Source organism: Camelus bactrianus, chromosome 1 (assembly GCF_048773025.1).
Source record: "Camelus bactrianus isolate YW-2024 breed Bactrian camel chromosome 1, ASM4877302v1, whole genome shotgun sequence".
NCBI lineage: Eukaryota > Metazoa > Chordata > Mammalia > Artiodactyla > Camelidae > Camelus > Camelus bactrianus.
The window spans coordinates 70414645-70433704 of record NC_133539.1 but is presented as its reverse complement, the minus strand read 5'-3'; the positions used below and the strand labels follow the sequence as shown (position 1 = coordinate 70433704).

General features: G+C 37.2%; 1 protein-coding gene across 9 annotated transcripts in view; it reads left to right on the top strand.

The window, feature by feature from the left end:
* Positions 1 to 7659: 7659 nt before the first annotated feature.
* The window catches only part of MAP3K13 (mitogen-activated protein kinase kinase kinase 13), a 153004-nt gene continuing 141603 nt past the window's right edge, over positions 7660 to 19060 (top strand). For 7 of the 9 annotated variants that reach the window (XM_045519732.2, XM_074366611.1, XM_074366610.1 and 4 more), the window contains exons 1-2: positions 7660 to 7935; positions 9741 to 9867. The gene's annotated coding sequence lies outside the window, so the exon portion shown is untranslated. Of the gene's footprint in view, positions 7936 to 9732; positions 9868 to 19060 lie in introns of all 9 variants that reach the window. The other 2 variants (XM_074366609.1, XM_074366612.1) reach the window with 2 other exon arrangements.

The following is a 19060-nucleotide window of genomic DNA, read 5'->3' as shown; positions in this document are numbered from 1 at the left end:
ACAGGTGCCCATCTCCACCCCAACCCTCCTCCTTCCCCGAGCCCCAACCCTGCAGACCCTTGCCGTCTCTTCCTCTTTGTTGGTTCCCATCCTGCTCCCATTACAAAATAGATCAGGGAGGACGATGGGCAGTGGGAGGAAGGTCCAGCAAGTCGAGATCTGCAAACTCCAGGCCCAGAGGGGCTGGCTTCCCCGGACAAGTTCTGGGATCGTTAAGTTGGTGGAGCATCCCCATCACAGATTTCATCTTCATGATCCTTCTTAACAGGGAGAGATATATCTGGGATCCTGACAATCATGTGATGACACACACCTGGAACACATAAAACACACAGATTATGCATTTCACCTAAATGAGTATGGTACTAACATCAACCAAATATTTACTGAACTGTCATACAGCAATCGAGTGTAAACCACAACTTTCCTTTTTTTTTTTTCCTGTTGCCATTCCTAAGGATTGTGATTTCTAATTCTTCAACCGGGAATCAAGTACCTATGCTGTTAGGCTGCAGGCAGGCCCAGCCCCTTCCCTCTAAAACTTCTAGCTGGGACAAGGTTTTTCAAGATGCAATTGGCCTCCAATGGTCTCTGCAGTCCATCAGGTGGTCTGAAGGCACTCTGGAAGTTTCAGAGGGAACAAAACAAATGTTGGCAACGATTAAGAATTATTTTCATACATACTCTTTTATCTATTGAAAATAAAACCAGTTTCCTACTTCTAGGAAAGTACCCATGGCCTTGAAGCCCTGGAAACAAGTAGCAGACATAACCTATCCAATCCATCAAGGACAACCTATCAAGGACAGACCCTCACCTTTGACAGACAGCCAATCACGTTCCTCTGGGTGCCAACATTCAACACCAACCAGTTTCTTTCAAGTGGCATCAATCTCTACTACCTCTCAAACTCACCAATCCCCAAATTCCACCTTTCCCAAAAACTTGATGTAAGATTAACAGTGTGCTCTGCTTGGAGAGACTGTGTATGGCCAACGTAGCTTTCCCTTACTGCAGGAAGCAATACATTCAGTGTTGTCTTCTTGTTTCAGATATTGGTCTCCAGGGGAACAACTCTGCTGTGGCATCCTAACAAGTTTGAAAGTCTCCACAGAGGCCACGCAGGCAAGGCTTAACGATTCTGAAATTGCTCCTGGAGCAAGCAGAGAACAGCATGTTGTGGCACGGCCTAGAGGCAGTTTCTCATCTTTATATTGGGGTCAGCCACAAGTCATTTCTAATCTCTCTCTCCAGTTCCAGATGAACACAGAACTTTCTACCTTGCACCACCCTCCCCTTAGGCACAGCTGCAAACTTCTGTGTAAATCTGTATGACTGCTTGGCAGTAGTTGGCTCCTCAACAGGGCAGGAACTAGGGCAGGTGAGCAAGGCACCTCATAGGCAAAACTGAAGAGGACACTCACTCCCAGTTTCATGCAGTTGCTGACCCTGCCCTGCTCCTTAACAACAGAGCGATCCCCACAGTTCCTATATTCTGTCATCCAGCCCCTCCTGTTTGGTGTCTTACTGTGGGACTAGGGATGCAGGGAGCTGACACATGCTGGTCTTTGTTTTGCTGTCTATGTAAATAATAAACTGTCTAAATCTATTTAGACTCCTTACGGGCCAAATCTGTGGAAGTGTGGCAAGCCAGTTTAGCAGGTGCCACCATGCTGCTGCTTACAGACCCCTTGATCCTTTGACAGTCTCTTGATCATTGTGATGGATTGTTATATTGAGTTGTCTTCTCATTTGTCTCAATAAGTGCTACTAAACAGGATGCCGTTCCTCTTGACTAATGCACTTCCACATCAGTTGCATGTTACTGCTTTTGCTTGTTAAATATGTCATTTGTTGTCATGATGTTGCAATTCACAAATAGACCAGTTGATCAGAAGTATATTCAATATCTTGTATTAACCTATAATGGAAAAGTTGAAAAAATGTGTGTGTGAACATATATATGTAACTGAATCACTGTTGTACACCTGAAAATAACACAATATTGTAAATCAACTATACTTCAATAAAAAGTTCATTAGAGCTTAAAAGAAAAATATAAGAATGTAAATATAAAACTTTTGTGTACTAGAACATGCAAATATGTACTTATACTAAAACCAGAGCTAGCTATCTCACCTTAGCTTTCCCTGCATTGGTAGTCTTTTATTTCTGGAACCCAGGGGTTATGTTGTGAAACTCCATTTAACTGTGGCATGAAGCTATCAGAGCTGACTTCTTTGGTAAACCATCAGGGTTTTGGGTTTTGTTTTTTTTTTGTTGTTGTTTGTTTTTGGGGAATAATTGCAAGATATTGCTTTCTAGTTGGAGAAATAAAATTTCTCACATGTTCTCTTCAGTGTCCCTTCCCCTTTCACTGTGGAATACAAGCAGACAGGAGTCTCCAGGGGAGGAGAGAGCCACAGCTAGAAGTCTGACTTCCCACATTATTTTGTGAAGGAGAGCTGCCCCACTGACTGGAACCAACATGGACTGTTAAAAAATTTTAAACTGTCCTAACTAATACAATGAAAAAATGGGCAGAGAGTACAGTGAAGTTGGCTTGGGGAGAAAAGCTGCTCATATAGTGTCTGAAATGAGAGACAGGATAAAAATAATTTCTTCACATACTGATATTATCAGTAATAATAATTTTTATAATTTCACATGGCTTGCTCAAGTTTTGAGCCTTGGAGATACACACACACACACACATATATATTCTGATAAACTGGCACCATTTAAAAAGAGGCTACATACACATAATTTGAGATGCCCTCGCTTATTTAGTTTAATATTCTTTCTCATATCTTTAGTCAATATTCTTTTTTCATGCCTCAACAACATTCCTAGCACAAGATTACCCATCTTTCTTTGAATGCTCCCAGTGATGGGGAACTTAGTACTTGGCAGTCCTGCTTGCTAAAAATTTGCCCTGTTCCTTAGGACATTCCACTCCCTGACTCTTCTTTTGTTATAAACTAAGTCTCTCTTTAATAGAACACTCCTTCCAGTGGGGAGACTATAGCTCAGTGGTAGAGTGCATACCAAGCATGCACAAGTTCCTGGGTTCAATCCTCAGTACCTCTGTTAAAAAATAATAAATAAATAAATAAACCTAATTACCCAATCCCCACTGAAAACAAAAACAAAATTAATAAACACTCTTTCAGCTAACAAGTCAGTCTTAAACCTGCTCCTTTTAGGCTCTTTCTCTAGGATGACCAGTTCTCATATGAGAAGCTATCTCTAGTTAATCACTACATAAGTTGTTCTGGACACTCATTTGAAGTGTGCAATTCTGTGATTTTTTAGTATATTCACAATATTATCTACCATCACCACTTTCTAATTCCAGAACATTTTAACACCCCCAAAAGCAGTCACTTACATTCCCCTTTCGCCTCCTCCCCTAGCCAACACAGATCTACCCTAAGGGAGACACTAATCTGTCTCTGAGTTTACATATTCTGGACATTTCACAAAAACGGAATCACACAATATGTGGCCTTTTGTGTCTGGTTTCTTTCACCTAGCATAATGTTTTTAAGAGTCACCCATTTAGTAGCATGTATCAGGACTTCATTCCTTTTTATGGCTGAATATCCAGTTTGTTTATCCATTCATCAGTTGGTGGATATTTGGGTTGCTTCCACTTTTTGGTTATTATAAACAATGCTGCTTTGAACATTTAATGTACATGGTTTTGTGTAAATTATGTTTTTAATTTTCTACACCTAGAAGTAGAATTGCTTGGTCATATGGTAATTCTATCTTTAACTTTTTGAGGAATTGCCAAACTGACACCATTTAGCATACAAAATATACAGCAATGTTCGAGGTTCCAATTTCTCCAAATCCTTGCCAATACTTGTCCATTTTTTATTATTAGGCTAGTTGTCCTTAAATATGAGTTACATTGTATTTTTCTTTGTCACCAAGTGTGGTCTCCTCCCTTTTTGAGTGAATAAACATTTAGAATCTGCCTGGCTTATGAAAAGTTCTCAGCAAAAAGTCATATTATTAGACATTGTTAATGTTATTATCCTTTCAGATGAGTCAAATTGAATAGTGTTTTTCCTCTAGGATTATAGTTCCATCTGTTTTGAATAGCAAACAGGATTCAAACTAATATACCATGTATTGTTAAGGTCAAAATAAAACAAGTTGGCACAACTCATACTTCCATTAATATAATCATCACAAGTTCTAGCAACTATTATTTATTTCCAGGTTTTCCCATCAAACTGCCTAGATTTTAAACCTGGAGATTGTGCTGATGTGATTATAGCATTGAGAAATCCCAAGGGACAGGCAAGGGGCCAGAAGACCAGGCACGTGTTTTTATTTTTGAGTAGGCATGAAGATGGTAAAAGATGTTGACTGGTAAGTTTTAAATCAATGCCTTATGAAACATTAGAATAATTCATTAAGAAAATGGTTTGTGATCATCAAAGATACATTGTGTTCACTGAGAAGATATGCCAAATTAATTTCATTTCAGTTTTTGAGAGGATTAATACATTGGAAGGTCAGAGGAATGTTGTACTGAGATTCCTAGAGATACCACAGTTAGATGATGGAATCCTTGCGGATATGATGTGGGTTATTTGAGTACAATGTTCTCTGAATAAGCATTAGACCAATTACATTTTTATTCAGCAATTACAGGTGCTAGATACTGTTAATGCAATGAGCTAAAATACATGCTATATGCCCTCAAGTTGCCTGCTTCAAACTATTATGGGATAGTAGATCTTAACTGAGGGAGTAGAGGGAGAAGCAAGTATTTTGAAAATGCACACATCTGGCACTCCCTCTGGGAGGTTCTGATTCTGGATGGACTCAGCAACTTTAAAAAGCTTCCCAAAGAATTTTAATGCACACCTTTGGTTAAGAAACGCAGGAGGGAAGCTTGGGTAGTTTACTGCAGTGTTCTTGACTTGATTCTGCCTTGAACTATATTATTTTTCAAGCTGAGCAACTAATAATGTCAGAAAAATTTCATATACACACAGTATATAACTGCTTACATTACAATAGAATTAAATGAGAGAAACTGTGGAGGACCTTTTCTACTGCTCTGTGCTTTATTCACAGATTGGTACAGCTGAATTCTAGATGAGTTTGTCACTGAGACCTAAAATATAAAGCTGGCTTTGTAAGAGTCATTGGTGCTGTTCACAAATATTCTATTTTTTTCCCCTCCTTACTGATGGTAGAATTGCACTTCCCTGCCCACTGAAGAAAGTGAGGTCATCTGACATTGCTGTGGCCAACAAAATGAGAGAAGTGGTGGAAACATGTTAACACCTGCTTTACCAGATTCTTTTTTCCTCTGGCTTGGTTACTGGCAATGATCAAGACAGTGGTTGCTCAATCAGCCTGGGTTCCTGAGTGACTATCATGAACAGAGCCTCACTGTAGACCCAAAGTAATATTTTAGTATTAGAAATTAATTTAAGTTACTTTAAGACATTTAGGTTTGGGGTTGTTTATTTACTGTGGTATTACACTATCTATTCTAACTAACACAGAATTCTAGGGTGAGTCTGTGACAGCATGACATTTAATGGTGAGCAATGTAAAGCCCTATACTACAGTTAAAGATAAAAATTATAGAGACTAGAGTGCCCAGTCCAGAAATTAATGTATATTTTTCTCTTTTCTAGCCTGAGAATCATCCTGGAATTACTGAATGTGCGTCCATCCCATCTGAGAGTATGCACAGTGTACAGATGTGAAGATAAACTGCTAGTCATTGTGCCACCTCCAGGAAGGTCGGCCATAAGCAGAAACAGATGTCACTGAAGGCAGGACAAAGAGGGAAAGAAATATGGGTCCTGGATGATATCACTGAGTTGAGGGAGCAACCAACCCTGATGCCTGTCATAACAGTTCTCTTACAGAAGTCAATACATCCCTTATTGATTAAGTTAGTTTCTGTTGTGTTTTGTTGAAGATGCAAAGATGCTGCCCAGATTCCCCTTCAAGAAAGGGCTTGCTGGACAGCTCCTGGAGTGTGGTCAGCAGACAGCCCTCAGCTGTCAGTCTCTTCATGGTCTGTCTCAGCTGCAGAGAGCCATGTTGCATGAGATTACAGCCTTTCTGGGTGGACTGCATGCATTAGAAAGGGCTGGCCACTTCAGTCTGACACAAGATACTCTGATGGGTGATACTCATTCTAGAGGAACTTCCCAGGTAGGCTGAAGAGTCTTTAGACCTGAAAAGCAGTTCAAATTCTTTCTCTGGCCAGTCCTGCTTTCTTCCATTCCTAATAAAAATCTTTCTCCCAATCTCCATATCAGTGTCTACTTCCAGAAAACTCAGTCTATGGCAAGTCTTCTGTAACATGAAGCAAAAGCATTCTGATATTCAGTGGGATGGTTTGAACTTGGTCTTGTCTACAGGAAGGGAAATGTACTCATAATCTACCTAATTTTTAACTTTGTATTGTAGAAATTTTCAAGCAAACACCAAAAAATAGAAGGACTATTATGAATCCCCATGTACCCAACTTCAATAATATCAATATATGTTCAATAGTTGTCATCTGAACCCTCACGTATTATTTAAAAAAAAAGTCTCAGACATTATATTATTTCATCCACAATGCGCTGATGTGTGTTTTGAGATGGAGAGCAATGCCTTTTTCTCCATTTTCCTCTGAATCCAACTCCTGTCTATTTTCTCATCTCTTCTTCCTCTTTCCACTGCTACCGCCTTAAAAAAAGGAAGAATTTTAATAAGAGAAAGGGGCAATAGTAGTAGGGGATAGAATGGTCCAAAAGTAATCCTGGAATCCATTCATTCTTTCATTCATTCAACAAACGTTTTAGACTTGTCATCTCTCAGTCTTAGGATACTCAATTTTTACCAGTATAGATGGCTGTTCAGATAGGTGGTATAGTAATGTCTTTGGTCAGACAAACTAACAAGAAATGGAGAAAGGTAGGGAAGGAGACAGGAGGAAGCAGGAGGGAGGAGAGAGGAGAAGGGAGGGAAAACAAAGCAAAGCAAAGCAAAGAAGCCATCTAGTGGTCACAGCAGGAAATAATCATATTTGTTTGTTTTTCCTACTAGACAAAAAAGACAAGGCTTACTCCAGGTAGGACCTTCAAGAGGAAACTGAGGCTGAGAGGTGAAGTGATATGCTTAAGGTCACATGGCTAGTTAATAGCAGAGCTAGGCATGGAACCCAAACAAGCTGACTCTCAGTTCAGAGAAAGTACCAGGCATCATTAATTAATCCCTTTCCAAGGATAGCAGGGAAGCTGGTTCCATTCCCCTTTACCACTTATATGTTCCAACATATAAGGGAACCAGAGAGGGCTTGTAATAGCTAGCACTCTTTGAACGCTTTCACTGTGCCAGCGCTTCCCACGTATTATCCCAAGTAATAAAACACCAACCTTATGTTCCAGATACTAGTATTAACCTATTTCACGCTTGAGGAAACGGCACAGAAAGGCTAAGTAACTTGCCTAGGAAATACCGTTACAATGAGAGGCAGCATCACTTGAGCAAAACTGAGAAATCCTTGTGATTCTCCGAAGGGCCTGAGGAGTCCGGGAAACCGTGATGAGCTCAACATACAGAAGGAGCAAAGTGAGTGTAGAAGAGGCTGCAGAAGCTAGCAAAGAAGCTTGAAAACCAAAAAACGCACTTCTTCAGGCTGGGCTACACAGCAGGCGAAAAAATACCCGCGTAAACAAGACCCGGAGAGCGCCGGATCCCGGGGGTACCGAGAAACAGGTCGGAAGTGACGTCAACTAGAGGCGGTGGGCGCTTAGCGGGACCGCGGGGCGCGGAGGCATTCAGGCGGGACGCGACGCCCGGAAGTTACGCCCCGGAGGTGGTACCTGGTTGTGGAGGGCGTCGCGATGGGCGGGGCGGGGCTTCCGTGGCCATCCTGGAACCGTGGATCCCGGGCAGGTAACCTGCGGGCCGAACCTTGACCGGGACAAGGGTGGAAGTTGGGGTTGGGGGCTCCGTTTGCTCGAAGCCACAAGCTCGGGCAGAGAAACGTAGGTCTCCCATGAGGCGGTGGCTGGAGAAAAGGCTCCTTGACGTGGGACTCCCTGAGGAGACAGGGATACGAGGAACTTTGGGAACGGGGTCGTGAGGGCCGAGGTCGTTGAGGAATATGGACAGGCTGAGTCTTTTAGGAGTCGGTTGACTGAGGGTAACAGGCTTATGAGTATTGGCGCTCAGGGCTGAGGAGTTTGGAACCTGGGCATTGAGATGAGCTGACCTAGAGTTCATTTCCCACCTACCCCGTCCCCCGTCGTTTTCTGCTAGTAGGGGACAGGAACTTAGTCTTCCCATCTCAATGCAGGATAGGGCCTTGCCACTGTTAAGCATTCTTTAGATGCTGTCGAATGAATTAATTAATGAACGCACGAACCCAGTTCTGGCTCAGCAGGGGGAACTTTTGAACTTCAGTATCCCTTTCTCTAAATATAGAAAAGATGCCAGCTTAGTTTGCTGACCAGTGGTTTTGAGGATGCCAGTGCAGTAGAGATTCAGGACATTGTTGTTAATTGTTTTGTGGTTATTGAAATTTAGAAATGTGTCTTAGTATTTTTCTCTGGGGTAGGTAGAGAGGATAAGGCAATCAATTTGGCTTCTTTAAGGTTCCTTTACTTTTCTGAGAATAACTTCCAGGTACATGATACCGGGCGGGAGTTGGCCATCAAATGATAAACGGCAGTTGTATCACTGAGCTTCTAATTAGTATTCTAAGTACTTTCTTTTCAGCAATGTGAACTTCCTTTCCTTTTTCTGAATGTTTTCATTCTTAAATTGGGATACCTTTTACATTTGAGATGTAAAAGAGAATTATTTCATAACAAAGATGAAAATAGTAATTTATAAAAATCCAGCAGAGATTTCACCTGTTGTGTGCGCATAAGTTTAACTCCTTCCAAACAGTTGAGGGAAGCTTCCAAAAGAATGAATCCCTGAAGGTTAAATTGTTTCCTTTGTAAAGTGTTTGCTTAGGTGTCTTGAATGTGACAAAGAGTGGGCACAGACGTAAAGAACAAGTAGTGCAACCAAATTGTTTTTGGTTGTCAAGTGGAAAAAAGTGCAAGTACACATCAGGCCATGTAGTGTGATCTGGGCATGAATCACTGTCTAGATGCAGTGATTGCTCTAGATGTAGGGAGGTGATTGTGTGTATGGGTTTCATGCTGTCTCATGAGATAGGAGCTCCTAAGTGGTTTCTAGAATCTTATCATTAGAATGTATATAATGGAGTAGGAAAACTTGATTTATGGCTTTTTTTGTTATTTTTTACAAAGGAGAAACTAGTAAGCATTTTAAGATTTAAAAATATAAGATGTTCTTTAAAAATGGTTTGGAAAAAACTAAAAGTAGACATGTAAATACCTTATTGAAGTCATCTAATTTTTAAAAGTTTGCTTGCCTTCAACACTTGTTTTCCCAATTTCTGGGTATTGTTGGTATCCCAACCATCCCCACCTTTTTGTGCTCTTACCTTTAGGATACATATAAATTTGGTACAAAGTAATATTTTGAGATCCTCTAGATTTATGTTAATATTAATGTCTTAAAGTCTTAATTTTGCTACCTCAGTCTGCTGTTCAATGTCATGTCCACTAATTTTTCACATCTAAATGCCTATATTCATAATAATTATTATAACTGTTACTCATAATAAATTGGTATCTACACGGTAACTTAGATATGTGCATTGATATTCTTGAGGTTTTCAGTTTTGCAGAACACTGATATCTATGGACTCTAATATGGACTTCATTTAAGGAAATCCACGGACCATTAATGGACAAAAACATGAATCAATTTGTATTTTGGCATTCAAATCCTAGCACTTTGGGAAAGGTAAGTTGTTGATTGTGTTTTATGTTAGGTGAGAAATAGAACAGCCCTGGGTTGGTCTGGGAAATTGTAGGACTGTGTTTTCATCTGGACCTTCCAAAGAGAGAGATTTGTTCTACATATATGAGGCAATTGTTTTCTCTGTAAAAATGATCAGAAATTAAAGAGATTGACAAAATACATTATTCCTAGAAGATTACTGCTCTGTTTTCTTTTTTGGGGGGAGATCTCCTTTTAACACTTTAGAACCTGGTAGTATATTTCAATCCTATAAGAATGGGGCCTCAAATAGTTATTTAAATTTCACATCAAAGTTTGTTTCTGTAACAGTATATGCCCCAAATCTTCCGGCCAATTTTATTTTTATGCTCTACGTTAAAGCAGGAAGAGAGGCCAAAAAATGTCTTTTAAAAACGTCCTGCTTTATTTATGCTATTTTCTTTTCTCTTCTTTGTTCTTTAAAAAAATCTCTTAGATGATCCATTCTCCAGGCCTCTTATCTTTCTGTCCCATGGGATAAAGTTTCTCTTTTTTTCTAATTTACCTTTCCTAGCTTAGGAGTTTTTTAATTTTTAAAACCTTAACTTCTAATTTTGTGATGGTGCTTGGCACATCATTTTAATCACTAAGTGTTAAACTTGTAGTTTTTCTGGTCTCCTCTGTAGATACAGTGGGCTTCTTTAGAATTTATTCAGTTCTAAAACCAGACAGTACTTCTAGAAATTCATCTTTCAGATATATTTGTACTTGTACACAGAAGATATTCATCACCATATTATTTGAAATTAAAAACAAAAAAGCTAAAAACAACCTAAGCATCCCTTAACAAAGTCCTGGTTAAATAAATTCCTTCATACAATGTAGTACTTTTTAACTCTTAGAATGAAGTTAGGTGGAAATATGGAAGAATCTCTAACATACATTGTTAATGGAGAAAAACAGTATAGAGCTGTATGTATGGTATGTTTTCATTTGTATTTTTAGAAGCATACATTTCTGTATATACATGCAAAATTTCTTCAAATCTGTATGAGCAACTAGCGACAGAAAGGGTACCCCTAAGGAATGAGATGAGAAGTCTAGAGCAGGAAGAAGACTCATGATTTTTCTGTATTCTCTTTCTGGTGGATTGAATTTTTTACTGTGAACATGTTTTTATTTTTATAATACTAAGAAACAAAGGCTTTTAGGCTAATTCAGTAATTATGGGAGCACACAGCTATTCCTTAGGACTTTTGTCCTTATGATTATTTGCCCTGTTTAAAAGGAACGGGGTTACACAAGTGAGTTAAGCTTATTTCAGAGCTGCATGGAAGGTTTGCTGATATTTTAATCAGTTTTTCACCTTGATATTAGGTTATTATTCATAATAAGGATTTGTGCATAAACAAAGTACTTAGTGCTGTTGAATTCAATGCTCGTGTACAATTTATAGCATGTGGCTGACCTCCCCAGGTGATATGAATGCTATTACCTTTGTTTGAAACCTAGGTTAGTATTGCATTGGCCTGGTTCCTCTAAGCCTCTCAGTAATACTGAATGGGATGGGCTTTGTTTGATTTTAATTATTATTTGGGGACTCTACTCTTTAAACAAATCTTACCGCTGTTATTTCACGTTGTTCTTGATGTTTGGAACTGGCTTAAGGCATTTCAAAGAATGGCTTGTTCTCTCTGTTAGTAAAACCAGGAAATCAGAAAGATCATTTAGATATGTATGGATAATCTCATTCTGTATTGAGAATATTACTTTGAATTGGCTGATTATCTGCTTTGGAACTCAGCAAACATTTCCAGTGACTTCTCTAGCCATCTTTGTCTCTCCACACTTTCATTGGGGGAAATTTGAAATAATAATAGTGGGTCAGAAAAATGAGTTATACAAGAAATTTAAAGATACAGTAATCTTCATTTTATTAGTAGAAGGATTTTATTGGAAACTTGCTTGAGAATAGGCTGTGTAAGATATATACCTATATGATGCCACTATCATATAAAATACATGACTGTGTATCTTGTTAAAAATCAAAATGAAGGCCACTAATCTAAGGGCTGAGTCGTGATTAATCGAATAGAACAGGTATGGGATGTCAGGTGTTTTATACCATACCTTGGCAGAGTATTCTGTGTAAAATCATTTCTGCTAAATAATGCTTTGCTTCTTGAGATCCTTGAGATTAATGACTACTGGCTACAAAGGGGAAATCATTGGGCAGGATGCCTAGAGTGGGACTCCTTATTCTTATTAAGGGAATAGATAGCAATACATTGAATCCAAGGGTAGATTGTGTTTTCCTGAGTCAAGATGAATATGGTAAAGGTGACTTATAGAAAGAAAGATGAACATGAACACAAAAGTTACATGTAGAGAACATAAAATTAGGGAAGATGCATGTGTATGTGTATGTGTGTGCACATAGATATACTACAGTATATAGTTTAAATGTGTAAAACAATATATATATATATATATGTATATATATATATATATATATATATATATATATATATATATATATATATATATATATATATATATATATATATATATATTTCCCCCCACCCCCAAAAACCACAAGTTCCACATGGAAAGCTATCTGGATAGCACAAGAGAAAAAAAAAAGTCAGAATTTTAAGTCCAGAGAGCTGGCCGTGTTATGAGCTAATTCGTATTTGTGAGAGCAGTTTAAAGAATTTTGGAAGTTTTGAGATCATTTACAGGGCCCAAGTGATATGAAGGTAAACAAAACCCAGAGAATGAGAAGGATAAAATCTAGTAACATGTGAGATTATGGTTAAGGGTATCTTTTAAGGTTCTGTTTTGTGGTATTGTTTTGGGTGGGGGAAAAAGGGAGAACTGAAAAGTGTATTGCTGTTCAGTTTGAATTGAGCTAGGTCCATAAGCCTTTCCTAGCATTTCCATTGTGTATGACCAAAGTGGATTAACTAGACCCATTACCTACAAAACAGTTTTTGTGTATTAATTATTAGATATACCTTGAAGAATAAGAGAATTGTTTTTAAATCAATTTTTGATTCTATAAAAGGGCAACTGTGATGACTTAGGTGGAGGGCACTGGGGCTATTTTGTTTAAAAAATAGAAGACTTTGGAAGAATTGGATAAACTCCATGGGAAGTACACTTGTTCTCTGTTATTTGAGGCTAAAATTAGTTCTAAATGAGAGAAGGTACAGATAGAACTAGTCAACAGTGGAGCAGATTGTGTTGAGAGGCAGTGAACTCCAAGTCATTAGGGTTGCTTAAGCAGAGTTTGAACATTGAGAATATCGTAGGGGGGTTTTCTCATTGTATGGGAGATTGTACCAGATTATTATTAAGGTACCTTTCAAATCCAAAAAAAATTTTTATAGTGCAATGAAGTGATTTATTACAATATGAGTATATATTCTGTTATCCCTGTATTTAAATACTTAGAGCTGATTTACTCACTGGCCATTTATCTGCCAACTTCAACTTGCCCATAACCAGGTAATTTAAAATTACCTGAGCTCCCAAATTATGACACATATCTATATACTTTTCTCAGGTCCTTACTCAGTTCATTTATTTTTAGACACAGTTCTAACAGGTTTAATTAACTGGTATCTGACTCCACAATATATTAGAAGCAATAAATTCTGAGTGGCCCAAGTGCTTTTGTTCGAGGCAGGCACGTTGACAAGAATGGACAAGAAGAAAGAAAGCCGGAAAACTAACTTTAAAATTGTAGCAACCCAGGCTCTTTTGATTAAATGAAAACAGCTCTGGGTTAATGCATATTCAAAATGATAACCTTTACTGAACTTAAATAATTTATGTTTAGTATTTTCTGTTTAAGAATACCTGAATTTTAGAAAGGTCTCTTCAGTGTGTTTAACAACAAAAGACAGATATTTTGCCACTTGGAGAGGCTGCATTGTGTGGTGTGAAGAGCAAGGACTCTAGAGCAGTAAAGACAGATTTGAATCTGGGCTCCAATATCTACTAGCTGTTATGTTAAGTTTGTTATTCATTCTAAGCCTCAATCGCTTCATCCATACAATAGGAATTTACAGAAGAGTAAAGATAACACATGTAAAAAGTTTGCATACATTAGATGCTAAGTAAATAACAGCTATTATTATTTCAGTGTTACCATAAAGCTTACTCTACCTTGAATTTTGTCTCTTCAAACAGAGTAAGAACAAACTTATCTAATAATTTTTTGTAAGTTAATATATATTAATGCTAAAAATGGTGATGACGTGCTTTTAAAACCTTTTTAAAAAATTGTATAATTAATCCATGTCTTTACAAAAACTAGGATATAGAAAAAAAATATATATATATATATATCTCCCCTCAAAAGAGTAAAGTCACCTGTCATCCTCTACCACTGGTAATATTTTAGTGGTGTGCTTTATTTTTAAACTGCTTTGACATTCCTATGGCATGTCACTTCTGAGTAGTGACTTCTGAAACTGATTCTATGTTACCACTGTTGGGAAACTTAAATTAGTCACTATACTTTCTAATCAGAATATGCAGTGAAAGATTGTGACATGTTACACTGCTGATATAAAGAAAACCCTAGACCTGGAAAATTTTGTTACACTGGAACTAGTTTCGTAGAGTAATGGGTGTAAGTTGGTGCTCTGGAGCTGGAGGGCTTGAGTTTGAATCCTAACTCCACTATTTACTAGCTAGGTAAACTACCTGAATTTCTTAACTTCTCTGTGCCTCAATTTCTTCATGTGTAAATTGGGGATAATAGTAGTATATAATTCATGGGATTGCTTTGAGGATTAAATGAATTAATCTACCTAAAATGCTTAGAGCAGTGCCTGGCACGAAGTACAGAACTTAATAAAACTTAATTATTATTAATTTTTAAAAGCTTAATTTTTTCTTGGAGCAGATAAAATAGGAACACTTAAAAGAAATAATTTAGAATGAGCACAAAAGTAGTCAGATTTACTATGTTTTTCATTTGAACCTGCTGGTTTTCTGAATTTTTCCATTCTAAGGCTTTGTTAATTTTTCTCCCTTGTTGAAGTGTTTTCAAACCATAATATTCCTAGTTCAGCTTCTTTCTTTACCCTACAAAATCAACTTCATTTTATATTGTCTCACCCAACAAATATTTTGGCCATGCTTTCAAAGATTGAAAGCCCTTTAAGACAATCATATATCATGGATGGCAATGAAAGAGATTCAGGAAATTATAAAATCAGTTTATCTGACCACAGCCTAAGGTGGTTCTGTAAGAACTTTAAATTCAGATGCAATTTGAAGTGAAGAATATTAATCAAAGAGACAAACCAATGAACATATTTAGCTATTCTGTATATCTTTTAAAAATCTCTTTTGTTCCTTTTCTTTTCCTTTATTTCATTTTGTTTTCCTTTTTTGTTTTTTCAGCATAGTATCTAACAATCTGATTAATTACTGATAAAAGAGTTATTGTTTTTCAAAACCCTTTAAAAATTTATTAGACTTGCTAGTAGATTTTTTGTGCATTTTGTTTTAAAGCATCAAGTACAAGTTTTTGAAGACCCTGGGGCCTACCATCATTACACATTCAAGATTTGAGTTTGAATAACTTCATCAAGACTTAGATCCACTTCAGAAGCCTCAAGTCTCATCCTCCATTGAATCCTCTCACAAAAATAAAAGCCTAAAGGGACTAAAATCCATTAATACCTTCCATTTTATATCCTCTCCTCTGATTTCTCTTCAGTTTCCTTTGCCTTTAGGGTCTTTCACATTGCTTATGTTCCTTTAGACTAGAGCCAAGGAATCAGTGCTTTCCAAAAGAATATATGTCCTGTGGCCATAAGTTTTCATTGGTAGAGAAGCATAAACTTGGCGTGATAAGTTTAGAATCAGGTCTTTTGTTGTATGCTATAAAAACTTGAGTCAACAATTAGAAAATGAGGATGAAATGGTAAAAATATTTGAGGCTGGATTTGCTCTCAGAGGCTACATAGTTTGGAGAAAAGAGCCCTCAATCTAAGAGTTCATGGTTCTTATTCTCCCAGCCTATTACTAGATATTTGATAACTGGGAAAGCCTTGTAACCTCTCTGAACCTTAACTTCATCATCTGTAAAGTAAACCTGATAACATTTTCCCCACCTACCTCACAGGGTTGTTGTGAGGCTCAAGTGAAATAATATGCATAAAAAAAGGACTTTTACATAAAATGTGCAGTACAACCGTAGGGTTCTGTTACATAGTTGCAAGCCATTCCCTCAGCTCTTAAGCCTGGGAAGGTAGATGGTTTAAGTGCACTGAAAGCATGTACCTGTCCAGGTTGGATACATGATAAGAAGGATATGTTAATTTTTTTTCTTTGAGTATACAGAATACTAGTATAATTCTAATAAGGAGAAGACTATAAATTTCCCTAAAATTGTGAATTAGCATTGGTGATGCTCTAGAGCAGTTGTGTATTGTAACACATACCTGGTTTGCAGAATTTGTTTACTAAGTTGTGACCAGCATTTAATTAATTTATCTATTTTAATAGAGGTACTGTGGATTGAACCCAGGACCTTGCACATGCTAAGCACAGGCTCTACCACTGAGCTGTACTCACCTACTCCCTCCTTCCCGTGACCAGCATTTTTTTTTTTAACGAAGGAACAGAGAACAGAAAATTTCACAATGCATCCTACATAATAAGAGTAAATATTGTTTTAGTTACATATGTGTGTGTAAATGTGTGTGTTTGTATTTGTATTCTTGGTCTTTAAATATAAATCGCATTTCTCTCTGTGAGTTGCAATTGCTGATATAGGAGTAGCATTTTAGTACTAATGCCTTTTTGTGCATTTGGACTCCTAGGAGACTCAGTATTTCCTTTCACTTTATACTACTACTTGTGACAAAGGAATTAACAGCTAATAGCAGTTTGACTTTTGGTCTAATTAATGAGATTATTTTTTATTTAATTGCATAGAGAAAACCTATGGGCCTGATGGGTATTTTATTTAATATTCTAATAGCATCTACTCTCACACCCAGGCTGTTACAGCATTTAAGCTTGATTTAACCTCATGCTAATAGATTGTATTAAATGTTTCTCCTTGAAATTTTTTTTTAACATTTATTTTCTGGCTTAATGAAAAACAAAAAACTCCTGCTTAGTTAAGCATTGTTTGAGGACTCAGTGGAGATAGGCTGTAGTGAATGTAGTTAGCATGACTGGGAGTTTGATGGTCTCCAGAAGAGAAAGTACCACTTTTCTTTTCTCTGAATAATCAAATTTATCTGTAATGATTTAAGATAAACCATAAGGATTAACTTACTCAACTGTTTCCCTAAAAAGAGATATTATTAGTTAGGAATAGATAACTTTTATAGTATCCATGAACAGTAGGTAATGGCTTCCTCTTCCAAAGGTTGTATATTACAATTCATTGGTGAGGAACTAATTCTTTAGTGCTTTACTAAGTTGTGATCAGCATTTAAAAAAAAAAAGTACGCAGAAAATTTCACAATGCATCCCACATGGTAAGAGTAAATATTATTTTAGTTATCTTCCTATTATCTCTTAATAGTCAGTCCCAGCCACTCTGGTCTCCCAGCTGATCCTCAAAATGCAAAGCTTGCTTCTACTTCAGGAACTTTGTGCTTGATATTCTCTGTGCCTAGAATGCTCTTGCCTTAGATATCTATGTGGTTTAATCCCTCATCTTCAGATCCTTCAGGTCACGATATGTCACCTCAGTGAGGGTCTCTCTGACATCTTATTAAAAATTGTAACCTCACCACCACCCCATGGTATTCCTATTCCTCTCCTCTGCTTTATTTTCCTCCATGGTACTTATCTCTGACTGACATCCTATTCACCAACGTTTCCCCCAGCACCTAGAACAGTGCCTTACATATGATAGGCACTTAGAACATATTAAGTGGATGAATTTAACTGGTATTCACAGGGGTACACATTTGGGACAATGAGACCTATAAACCGAATTATATGATCTTAGTATTTTTGAATGATTTCAAAAGATAAGTTAATTAAATTTATTTATAGCTTGTTTTATTCTAAAAAATATTTGAAGTGGCTTCTAAAAATGCATATAGTACAATGGGATGAAGAGAACAAAACAAAGAGAATATGATAGTAGCATTAAACTAGGTAAAGTCCTCCATAGTGACTAAAAGCAGATTGTAAATTTGACTCATTAAAGAGTTAGCTTGCAGGGAAGTGATAATTGAACTCGAATTGTAGACTTTATTCTGTGGCACAGGTCACAGGCATTTGATTCTTACATAGAAACCCAGAAAACCTATTTGATTTTAACTAAGAACTTGTGGGGTTACTCTTAAAAAAAAACTTGCTGTATTTATTAGGAAATTTCCTATTGGTATAAAACATGCACAGTCTATCCATAATAAAGCCTCTGCTATGTCTGAGAGGTGACAGTCATGGCTATCAACCTCTGCTTCTCTTGTGTTTAGGACATTTCCAAGCTTGACTCAAACTTAGTAATTGGATATTTTTGAAAGTCTGCTGTCAAAGATACCAACCAGGATATCAGTTACTCTAATTTCTCCTACTCTATTCATGAGGTAGTATGGGATTCCAATGGTTGTGTCCTCCTTTTAAGATAAGTAATTGGAGACTTAGAAATAGGTTTTTTGTCTTGCAATATATGCACATATCAAATAATTGTATTGTATAGTTAAACTAATATAAAGTTCTATGTCAATTATATATTCACAAAACTAGGGGGGGAAAAGAAATAAGATTTTATACAATCAACTACTGGATTGGGGTGGAGGATTGGGAGTTAAGCAGGTGAATTAGACTTTAAGAAATCTTTCACCAGTATATAACCAAAATCAGAGCTGCCTTGTGTACATGTGGAGTTAAGTGGGACATTAGACAATAGTACATGTCTTTGTGTTCATGGGATGTATACTCCTAATTCTATTTGGTCTTTTTTTGTCTTTTGAAACAAAGAAATGAAATGAATGAAAACACAACAAAGCTGAGAATTGTGGAGAAACCTGCAGACCGGAGATAAAGTGGGGGGTGTGAGTGGGGGTGGACTGTAGACCTTCCAGTAATCTGCAGTACTTCCTTAAACAAAGCTGGCATTTTGAGGCAAAAGAAGACAATATTTAGCTAAGTGGTGTTCCACTGGCAGAATGTACTTTTATTTGACTTTTTCTTTTTTTTACCTTTCTCCTTCCTATTTTTG